Consider the following 11512-nt stretch of genomic DNA (forward strand, 5'->3'; position numbering starts at 1 on the left):
GAAAGGACTTGGTGGTGTACGGGTGGCATATTCAAGCTCTATGTCCATTACTTGCTTCGTCATTAGATAACAGCAGACTACAGCGCAGTAAAATTTAACAGGTAGCAGCAATCGGAGCATCAAGGGCTGTCTCAAAACCCTCCGCTCCAGGACGTGGGCTGAAAGAACTCCAGGCGAGGACCGAGGCTGGGGACTACACCTCTTCCAGAGCCACTGCACATCCATTCCCTCAGAGAAGACTTAAAGCTGTGGCAAAGAGGTTCCCCAATACACCCAGGACCAGCATAAACGTTTGCAGACAGCACCTCACACCACTGTCCGTTTCTTTAAGCGTTAGGGTGTGCCTCTCTTTTCAGCCTTTTCCTGCCTTTTACCCAATATTTTTTCCTGAAGGTGACTGGGGGGTAGAGCACACAAATGAGTAATGCAGAGGAAACGCTTCAGGCCTTAGAAGTTCTCTCACGGACTCGGGAGGGAGCAGTGAACTAATTGTGTAGTTACAGAGCTACTGTTCTGAGCTCCTAGCGTCTGTGGGCCATTTGAGGAGCCCAACCGCTATCCCCGGATAGCATATTTTCATCATTGCAGCAAAGAGAAAAGGTACGTGAACACCATAAATATTTTCTCCTCTAAGCCTTGCCCTTGCTAAATCCCCAAAAGACAGATTCCTCTGCTGGCAACAGCAATGCCTCTATGCACAAACACCTCACGACAGATACCTTGGTGTATCTGCAAAAATACGCCAACCAACCTTGTGAGATCAAGAGATCTCCGTTTCTTAGGTCAGCCCCAAAACTTTAGCCATGTACATGGGTTACTGACTGAAAGGCTGGAAATTGTCCTTAGCTGTCAATACTTGATAAGATAGTAATTACTGTCATATTCCCCCAGACTTTTTCCCACAAAAAATGCACAGCCTGTCAGTAGAAGACCAAGAAGAAAGGCTGCCTGCTTATTCTAACAAGATCCATGATTAAAAACACTGGCATAATTAATAAGTCCACCCCCCCAAAAAAAAAAAATACTTTGTCAGCAGCTTTAACCACTAATTAAGGTGCTGTTGCAGTAAGAGCAGTACCACAGGGATCAACCATAACATTTAGAATTTCCTGGTGTTTTTTACGCAGACTTCCAAATCACTGATGCCTCATTCACACCTAACAAAGAGTTGTTGTAGTCTACATCACATGGGTGAGGTCATCTTCAGTGCCTTCCAAGTTTGAGTGACCTTGAAACTTTTCTCACCGCTAAACAGAAGTAGCAGGTTGCCCTGCAGCTATTTGACCATTTACTACTGAGCTCCAAAAAGCAACAGTAAAATATTCTCTTGAGTGGTAAGCTTACTGAGTCATCAAACGTGGTAACACATTGGTCATTTCTCCAGGAGCCACAGACAAGCTTGTGTCTGGTTTATTTAATTGACTCTGTTCTTGAGTCTTCTGGAAATATCGAGCACAACTAGCAACTGACATCTAAACAAGCTTCTTTATTGTTTCTCAGAGTGTTTATCTAGTCAGTCATAGTCATCGCTCACACATCCATTCCCATTGATGCTCTCTGCAATTCTAAGCAGAGTTGTTTTTTTTTTTCTCTGACAATGATTTCTCTCTTGTAAATTACACATGGCAGCAGCTCGTACTCTTCCGGTGTGATTGTGAGGAAAAGCACTCATCATTGCTGTTAGCTTCCTGTAGTACATAAGGTCACATTTTTTTTCCCTGTTGAACGAGATACAGAATTTGTTGGGACATTAAATAAAAAGGAGAATTTCAGAGAGAGACAGCATCTGGTTTCTTGAAAAGAAGGTGAATTTAGAAAAAAAAAAATGGTTCTAGAAAAAAATGGTCATGTTTCTGAAAGAAAACACACAAGATCTGTCTGCATCCACTGACATAGAAGAGAAGAACCGGAACTGAATTTCAGGTTAAGCAAAACCAAGCTGGCGCCGCTGTTCGCTTCTGCCTTACCTGAGAAGGGAAGACGTGTTACAAGGGTTCTGTCATCTTGAGAGACTGCCTCTCTGTGCCTCCTGCCTAATTCCCTGTTAGGAAAAAAACAGCAGCATCTACAGTGGAATGCAAATACTGCTCCTTGGAAAGCTCTCACTTTTTACAGCTCTTCTGTGCTGGGATGTTTTGCAGATATTTTTTTCATTGAAATTTTCTCCTATTTGCTGTGAGGTTCTAGAGTGCATGTATGTACACAGGTAGTTATGGCAGGGAGCCTGCGAATTCACATTTTTACCTGCCATATGATAACTTGTTTGCCTGCCTGTGTACTTTGTCATACTAAATTGTTGTACTCAAAACCCAAGTGTGTGGATTAAGTTATTTGGTCTGGTTTACACTAACGTCAGACTATGGTTCTTCTGGCCTTAATCTGTGTCTGTTTTCTAAACGACTTCAAAAATGTGTTGAGTTCAAATATTTTTCTCTGTTTTATTAAGGAGAGAGGCTAAAATGCTGCCCTAGTAGAAATCTGGGTATTTCAGCTACATCTTTTGCCTAAGTAATTCTTTTTTTCATAAAACATTCCACAGATGTTTTCCCTGGAGCCTGAAATTTTGTTTCAAAGACCCTTTCAGCAAATACTTTTGCGCTAGATTTATCAGTGTGTTTCTGTGTAAATGTGGTTTACGGCTCAATCTTGGAAACCTAAGGCGTTTGATTAGTCAGTCTTAGGCCTTCTGTCACATATCTTAATGTTAGTGCTCATAGCGTTAGCACATATCTGTGCTAGCGAGTTAACTTGTGTTAACTCCTATGTCTTCGCTAATTTAGTTGCAATAGCATGACAGAATTCCCCATCCGGTTCTTTCAGTCTCATTTCACCATTATTTTTATTACACGTTTCCTAGCATACACACTTCCCCCACTTCACTGGCTTTTGTTTGCAGTATGATTTTGCTGCAGTCCTCAGTTTAGATTATCATACCACTAGCTTTTCTGGTAAGGTTAGTAATGTTGAAGTAACATGTCTTCTTGCTTCTACATCAGAATGCAACATCAAACTATAGCTAGAAGCAATGGCAATTAACAATTTTTGTAATACTGTATAATCCTAGCAGTCAAGCATGTCTTAACTTTGGGGGCCACTTAAGCCCTTACAGCCTGTTAATTACCAGATTTTGTTTACTGCCTGCTCATATAAAACTATAAATTAAAAGAGAACCTTTCAAGGATATATGCAAAACGTTCCCTAGTACTTCAGAATTTATACAGCTTTTGCTTATCAAGCTAATAGAACAAGCCCCCCCCTCTCTCAGTAACACTTCAGTGTTATTATACAACATCACTTTTCTTATGTCTTCACATTTACCTTGTATTGTCCAGTGTTTTCGTCTGTTTCAATGTGAATACATTTTTTACATTAGCTGCATATATGTGCTAAGACGATCACCGGTGAAATGGTTAATAGATGAATCATCCCTGAAGCTTGAAAAAGTTCACTTGAAATTAATGAAAAATGTATGCTCCTCAAAACTACATACGATTGCATCACTTATGCTTACTTCATGTGCACGTACAAGGGGAAAAGAAAGGCTCATTTTTTAAGAGACTCTGAGAATTCTGAAGCGTTCACTAATGGACAAAAATGCCAAAGTACTGCAATGTAAATTAAAACTATAATAACAAAATAATTTATTACTCTTATCTGTAAAAGAATAATGTTTCAAATTGCAAACATGGGAACATTCAAGAAAATAGAAACCAAAGAAAAATACAGAGGTTTGTTAAAAGAAAAAACAACGGTGAACATCCATTTGCTATTCCTGTTCAGGCTTCCCCTCCTAAAAACCATTTTCACCTCCTCTCCCAAAAGAAAGGAAAGAGAGTACTGTATATCAAGACAAAATATGTATTCCTCCCATGCCAGTATTCCCATCAGAAACACTATACCTCCTCTGTCATGGTAAGGAGAGAGAAGTGATAATGGAAAGAGAAAATATTTGCAGATATGAAATGATTTCACATGTTGAGTAGCAGACAAAGTAATACTGAAGAAGAGCTGGCTTCTTCATCAAGTGTCATTGAGCCTGCCATGCAAGATGCAGTGCTGGGCAGGAATCAAAGCCCGTGATCTCCCTGCTGAACGTGGCTTTTAGAAAACAACCACCCAACCCCATCAATCTTTCAGTACTTCTTTTGAGAGGAAAACCAAATCTGTTGTTTGAAATTTCAGGGGAACGTGTCCTTAGCATTCAGGGTTTGAGGTACAAATCCCTGCATAATAGCTTATTTCCTTCCAGTGTTTTTTGTCATTTTGGACAGAGCAAACTGTTTATTAAAAGGGGTGTGTGTGCGTGTGTGTGATGGTTTCCAGAAGGACTGTACAACTAAATTCATTAAATGATTCTGAAACCGTTTAACACTGTGATGAAGAAGAACCATTTAAGTACCTGGGCTGATATAAGCAAATATCATTTTAAAACAGCAAAAACAATGCTGTTTCTAAAGCCCCTCAGAATTTATGCCATGAGTAATCACAGCTGAGTCCTCTTGCAAATACAAAACTCAGAATGGCTCATAGCATCGTCAGACTTGACGGTTCCCATGAAAGTAATAACTCTCTTGCTCTCCTCTTCCCCTCCATCCCCCTGCTGGTATTTTTGCTGTGACTTTCTGCAGGATAATACAGCTGGAACATACCAGTGTGCCCGAATAAATCCTTCCTGGATAATCCCCACTTACAAGTGGCAGTGGGGGAACCTTATCTGATGCTCTGTCACATCCAGGGTTTCCCCTGGGTCCTTTCTAACTTCGTGTTGGAAGACAGACATTTTATTTCTACATCAGCTAGTTACAACAGGTGACTTAATTACCATCTTGTCCATCGTCGTATTCTTCTGCTTTAATTTTTAGAACATCTAAATCTGGCTGGAGGGAGTGACTGTAAAACCTGTCAAGGCAAACATCCGTTCAGCATATGATTTCGCTATCTCTGAACGCAGGCTCTGAAATTAGCCAATTCCTCTAAATGTCAGACCAGAAGCCAGGTCTTCTGAGGGCGGTAATTTATTTGCTCCTCATATGAGAAGCATACCAGAGTGAAGAGAAACAAGACCATCTATTTTATAGTTGGGTTTAATATCGTTAATGAAATTCCTTCTTCAAAAGGAATCCTTGAAACTTTCTGTTCAGAAAATGAAAGGAATTAAATAATTTATAGAAATAATATTTCACTGTGGAAAGTTTAGCAAGATCTGCATAATTTCCATTTAATAAAATCAAATAATCAAATGATTAGAGACTTGAAAAGCATTTATTTCCCTGCTTTTTATCTCATGCACTGCAGGTTTTTTGTTTGTTTGTTTGTTTTTTTCAGAAATAAAATTCCAGTGGATGAAAATAAAGCAACCGTTCTAAAAAGTGGAATTAAGACTGAAAAATATTAAGTATCAGTTCCATTTCACTGATGAGAAAAAACATCTTCAATGGTAAAATCTACTTCCTGCTCTATTCTACTTTCAATTCAGGAAGGAAAAGTTTCCTAGAAGGTCAGGTAGATTAAGTCTATGCTTTGTCTCCCATCAATTTGCCGATGCCGATACGCAGAATTGTTTTTCATGTTCTTCCCCGTAAATACGTGTTGTCTGCTCTGTCACTGTCAAGGGTCCTGCTTAACCTGTCCTGCATCTCTAGTAGCTTGGGCTCTTCCTGGGAATTTTTAATGCGAGTGATGAATGCTGTCCTATTCCCCAGCTTCTGATGCTGGAAGGTGGACAGGGAAGGTGTATAATCTCTTATTTTTTTTGAGATGCAGGGTACAGGCAAAGGTGGTATGCGTTTTTCCCATGCCCACTGTTTCCACCTAACACAAACATTTGTAATTCATTGCCATTGCTTCCAATCAGATCATTTTCCTAATACATTTAACAGAAAAAAAATCCCTTATGTCTATTGTTAGTAATAATTTTGATTCCTCAGTGGCCTGCATATCATATATGTCCGCATTCCTATCAGTATTATGGTGCTCTGTAGTCTTTCAGTTTGTTGTATGGTTTTCCACTTAGTAATTATTTTAAATATGAGATTCACAGTTTGCTCTGAGAATGAAAACCTGAAAACTACAGTTTCTGGTTTATCAGTAATCGTTAGGATACATTTGTCCTCTAAAAAAATCTTAATTTTCTGTGGCGATCATTTGCTATTTTCAGGAGAATTTAAAGGAAAAGAAAAAAAATTGAGAATCTTATTTTTTAAATATTAGTTTTCAAAAGGAGCATGAGCTTAATACATAACTGGATTGAATTCACTCTGCCGAAATAGGGCAGGCTTAACCAGAACAGTTCGCAGGAAACGCTTTAATGTGCCGGGAGTTTTAATAATAGTCTGTACTAAATTTAACCAGTTCTTTATCCTAAAGATGCCTATCATCTCATGCTTTCAAATTCCCAAGTGCATTCTTTCCTTTGATATGTCTAATTGCTTCTCCACTGCCCGTTTGGCTTGTTCCCTCCACGGTTGCTGACAGCGCTGGGTACTGCGCATCTGTACTGTGCCATATCTCCCCCTGGCACCGGAGAGGAAATCTTAATCCTTATTTCCTGCTGTAATTTCTCCTCCTAAAGAGGCAGGCCAGTAACAAAGGAGCTGCAGTTCTCATAAAACTGCACCGACATTGAAACAGTTTAATCTTCTACCAGGGGAAGGCAGAGAGCCTCACGGCGTGCCTTACTTTCTGCTGCACTTTGATCCTTTCTGCAGGTTACCTACTAAAATTCAGCATTTCACATTTGCCACCTTTGAATACCTTAAAAAGAAACCTCAACACATTGGCTCCTTGAAAACAGTGCAGAGAAAAGGAAAAGTAGAACATTTTATTATGCTTTTATTTGATTATGTATTTCTCCTTTGTTTCTTGTTTAGAATCCATGTACCGCTCAGCACTGCTGAGATAAGAAAGCATTTTTCATGTCCTTGTCAGACCCCAGAGCGAACGTCTACATGAATATTAGCACCGAATCACTTGTGTCAAGTGATTCCTATTCTAGTTTCTCCTATAGGGCCTGGCCAAAGAAGAGTTCAGATCTCACAAAGCCTTGTGCAAACACAGAAACCAGCACCTGAGGTGTACAGAGATTTGGTGTGAGCAAAACTGGGGGGAAAAGCGAGGACAGGAATGCTGTCATGGGTGCGAATGGACACGTGAGGTCTGACCAGAGCACCAGGTGTCCAGCAGGAGATACGGGAAGGGAGAAGAAAGATCACAGAGTCATAGAATATCCCGAGCTGGAAGGGACCCGTAAGGATCATCAAGTTCAACTCCTGGCACCACACAGGTCTGCCCAAAAAGATGTGGGACAAACGCAGAGTGAGCCTCTCCCTAGCGTGCTCTCCCAGCCCCTGATAGCCAACGATTTATGGACTTCTTGAGGGAGGGGGCTCCTCAGGACACCTTGCTCAATAAGCACCAAGGAGCCTACCCGTAAAGAGTTGCTCCAGTTCTTTTTTGGCTTTTTTCTTTTTTCTCTATACACACCCATCAGAAATGGTTTTAACGCTTTAATCACAAAGTATCAAAACACCCTTCCTGTTTTTCTAGATATCCCAATACCTTCATTTGGGTACCACTTTCTCTTGTGTTAGGAGAACCAATGAATCGTTCCCTATTCACCCACTCCCCTATGTTCATAACCACGTAGACACAGACCCTGTTTCCCTTGGAGTTGTCGCCTTTTCCAGTCTGAAGAGCCCAGACCTCTTCGGTTTCCCCTCAGACGGCTGCACTGCTCACGGATTGAACTCCCCACCTCTTCCTCAGCCTTTCTAGTTCTGCTGTTCCCCTTTTCAGGCACCGACATCAAGACTGCATACAAAGCCAAGGCAAAGGTGAGCTCCCACCTGGAAGGGAAAAGGAGCTCTTACAAGGAGCACCAGCCTAACGCTGTTCAACGGTGCCCTTTTTTCCAAGCAAAGCAATCATTCTCTTCCACCATAATTATGGTATTACCAGAGAAATTTAAGATTTGGGGGAAAGCTAATCATGATTCTCTTTTAAATGATCCAGTAAGAGCTTGGTTGTGTTTTGAAGTTAGGGCTGGTAATTCAGAATAAGGGCAAGAGAAGATACTTAGGTGCCCAAATCTCACAGTTTGCACACAAAGTCCAGGTGATTTGTTAAGAAATGGTTTTTTTAGAAATTGTTTGAATTTTTAATACCTGTTTCATAAGGAAAAATATTGGCAGCTGTGGTAAAGAAGAAGAAAAACAAACAACCCTAAAGCACACCAGCTGAAAACAGAACATCTTTTTTATAAGACCAGCGAGGGGCTCAGGCTCTAGCAGACCAAACACCACAGATGAGATGGCTGAAACACGACGCAAGACAAAAATCATCCACTGTTCTTATGTCAGGACCTATAAAACATTATTAAACGTTATCTTAGGAAAAAGAAGTTACAGGGGGCAACTGCTGTATTCGATATTCAGGAATAAGAGTGGTGAGAGGAGAGTCCAGTTCCCAGCGTCTTGCTGTTTTTGGGTAGGCTGTTTTATTTGTTGATCTTTTTTGTTTCTTTGTTTTTTCTTCCCCAGGGTAACAAATGTTATGTGAAAGGATTTTAATAGCAATGAGGGCAAACAAGGAACTCCACCGTCTTGGATTTCACATCTATTTTCTTTCCAGTTATCCCTTTTTAACTTTCCACTTGAAATGCATTTTCTTATTATGCTCTGCCGCCCCCAGCAACATCAGTAAGCTTCTGCTCATTTTGCGGACAGGAACCGACACATTTTGATGTTAATACGGAGCCCCAGGAGCTCACCCAGACAGCCGCAGTTCCTTCTCACTTGCTCCTGGAGCCTGGCAGGCGACCTCGGCTGAAACTCATTTCCTCCTTGCCCTATGGATGGGGATATGGGGAAGATGTGGTTAAATCTGTACTGATTTAACACTCCCCCTTTCTCTCATTTTCTTTCTCCGTGGTTGCAATGGGCAGCAATTTAGATGAGCTACCTGCCCTGCGTGCCCATCGCCAGTAAGCACAAGTTGCAGTTCGACACCTGCCTGTAAGATGGTCCTGGCTGGAGAGACCCTCCCCAAAACCAGGGACGGTGGATTAGCACACTTCCCACGTACCGGTGCATGGCTCTCTAGTATTCAGTTGTGCCATCTCCATCTACTGGCCAGAAGAAACTTTAGCTGGAGCACAGAACTGGTGTAATACAGCCACTGTACCCACACTTCTTCAAGGTAAATAATACGGCCTCATTTTAGCAGTTTTTTTGGGTGGCATTTTTTTCCCCATGCAGGAATACCAACTCCTAACCAGACAATTTTTGCATGATATTTTTTACCCAAAATAATTATGATTACAAATCTCCACGGTAAAAATGTCTCTTGGCATTTTATTCTCAGTAGATATTAAAAAATGGTAAAACGGTGATGTTGCACAACTTTACTCAAAGTAATTCTGGCCAGCTTAGCTTCCCCAGCTCAAGATACAATGCTATGATCACAGGTCTGAATACAAAACGTGACTTTTATTCAAAGATTTTTTTTTTCCTGGAAAATTAATATTAGGTTTTAAAATAATGTATGAACTGAACATTAAACCTATTAGTTAATTTATATCATTCCTATCACCTCAGTATAGGACCGTGCAGTTATTCAAGAACAATGTTTTGTTAACAGCATCTATTACACACACAAAAGAAACAACACCAGATATATTAAACAAACAGACCAAAAATTTCTGTTGCTTCTTAGAAAATAAGTGGTTGCACTTTCAGTGCAGAAATATTAAGCTGAAGAAACTTCCCCCTCCTCTTTCCCCATCCTCATTGGTAATGGTGTGGACAAAATGGGAGACAAGCAAGGACCTTCTGCATCACTCAGACAAGGCAAACTCACAGCTTCCCGCAGTCACTGCTAGCTCAGGAATACTTCGGTATTTACCCACAGGGAGTGCCTGCCAGCAAATATCCATCACACTTTTCTGGAAGACTCAGAAAAAGTTTATTGTAACAATCCAAAATGCCATTTCAGCAACCAGTGTGGCTCTTCTGCTGCCTCAGAAGAGCTTTGAACCTCCTTCTAGTAGAAGCAACACATGGCAATGAATGCATCCTCCAAAAAAAAAAAAAAAAACCAAAAAAAAAACAGAATCCCAAAACCAAGCCAACCAAAAAAATTCAAATAAATAAAACAACAACAAAAAAATCCCAAACCAAAAATCCTTAAGGCATTTACTGCCGTTAAATTTTCATTATCTAATGCTAAATAAGTGAACCCCCACTACAAATACTCATGTGCATCTAGGGTTAGCTTAAATTCTTAAAACATGAGTGGTACCAAGCTCAAAGAACCCACTGATTTCATGGTTTAGCAGCTACAAAAATTCCCTGGGTCTGAAGAAAGGTCGTGGGCAACCTTGAGTGAGAAGGCAAAGCCACAGAAATCGAAACTGACTTGAACGTACTAGGTCTTACCTTCCATTCCTGTAAACATCTGGAGAACGTTACGTTGCAGGTGTGAACCACAATGACAGGAACAGGTCGGACAGAGGTTGCGGACAGTCTCCTCAGAGCAGAAGTCGTCATTTTTTTTCTTCAGACCGAAGAGCTGAGTGAATTTCACGTGAACTCCAGCCTTACAACAACCCGCTGAGATCGTCACGCCAGGCTGCTGCTCCTGAGTAGCTGAGAGGGTATTTGGTTTCTTCTCTATCAAGTAATCGATCAGTCAATTTTGCAAGCAAAATTTGAGAACACGTAACAAAGACCAAACAGCTGGGCCTTGTGGGCTGTGAAGGCACGAGGCGCTGCCTTTGAAAAGCAAGCACCCTGGTACAGAAAATACGTAGCAACTCAAAAAGTTGCTCAAGCAACTCAAATTCAAGCAACTCAAACTCAAGCAACAAACCCCAGCTTTTCTACTGGGGTAACCACGCTGTGACTGAGCTCAGCACTTTGTACGTAAAGGCATGAAACACAGCTTCCACGCGTCCTGAACAGGTCCCCCCGTTCCTCACATCTCTTTTGCATCAGAAGATTCTGTAGAAACCTCTTCCTGATTTCCTGATTCCATAAGAGTTTATGGCCTCCAGGGGTATCCTGAGTTTTCCTCTTTCTTGGGAGAGAATGAATTCAGTAGGGGCAGAGAGGCTCAAACTTGGTGTAGTACTGCTACTAGTACCCAGAGGCTAACACAAGCCAAAATCGAACTAACCCGATGACAAACGGACATGCCAATGGGGGTAACTCACACCTTGTGGAAACAAGAGTGTCATCTAAAGCACACATTTGAATGGGGATTAATTAGCAGATAACTTGTCAACGTGAAACATCCCAATGGCTTGTGAAAAGCAGGAGGGGGACTGCCTGACTTTTAGGGAGAACATTTATTTTTGATTTATACTAGTAGGGAAAAAATATTCCAGAAAACCCAGCCACTGAGGCTATTCAGTGAGCCATCGCACTGCTCATTATAAACACAATCTGAGGACCACCAGAGATACTAACAACTTCTTGTCCATCAGCACCAACTCAGTAGCCCTCAGATAGTTGTC

The sequence above is a fragment of the Anser anser genome (assembly GCF_964211835.1).
Source record: "Anser anser genome assembly, chromosome: 1".
Classification (NCBI taxonomy): domain Eukaryota; kingdom Metazoa; phylum Chordata; class Aves; order Anseriformes; family Anatidae; genus Anser; species Anser anser.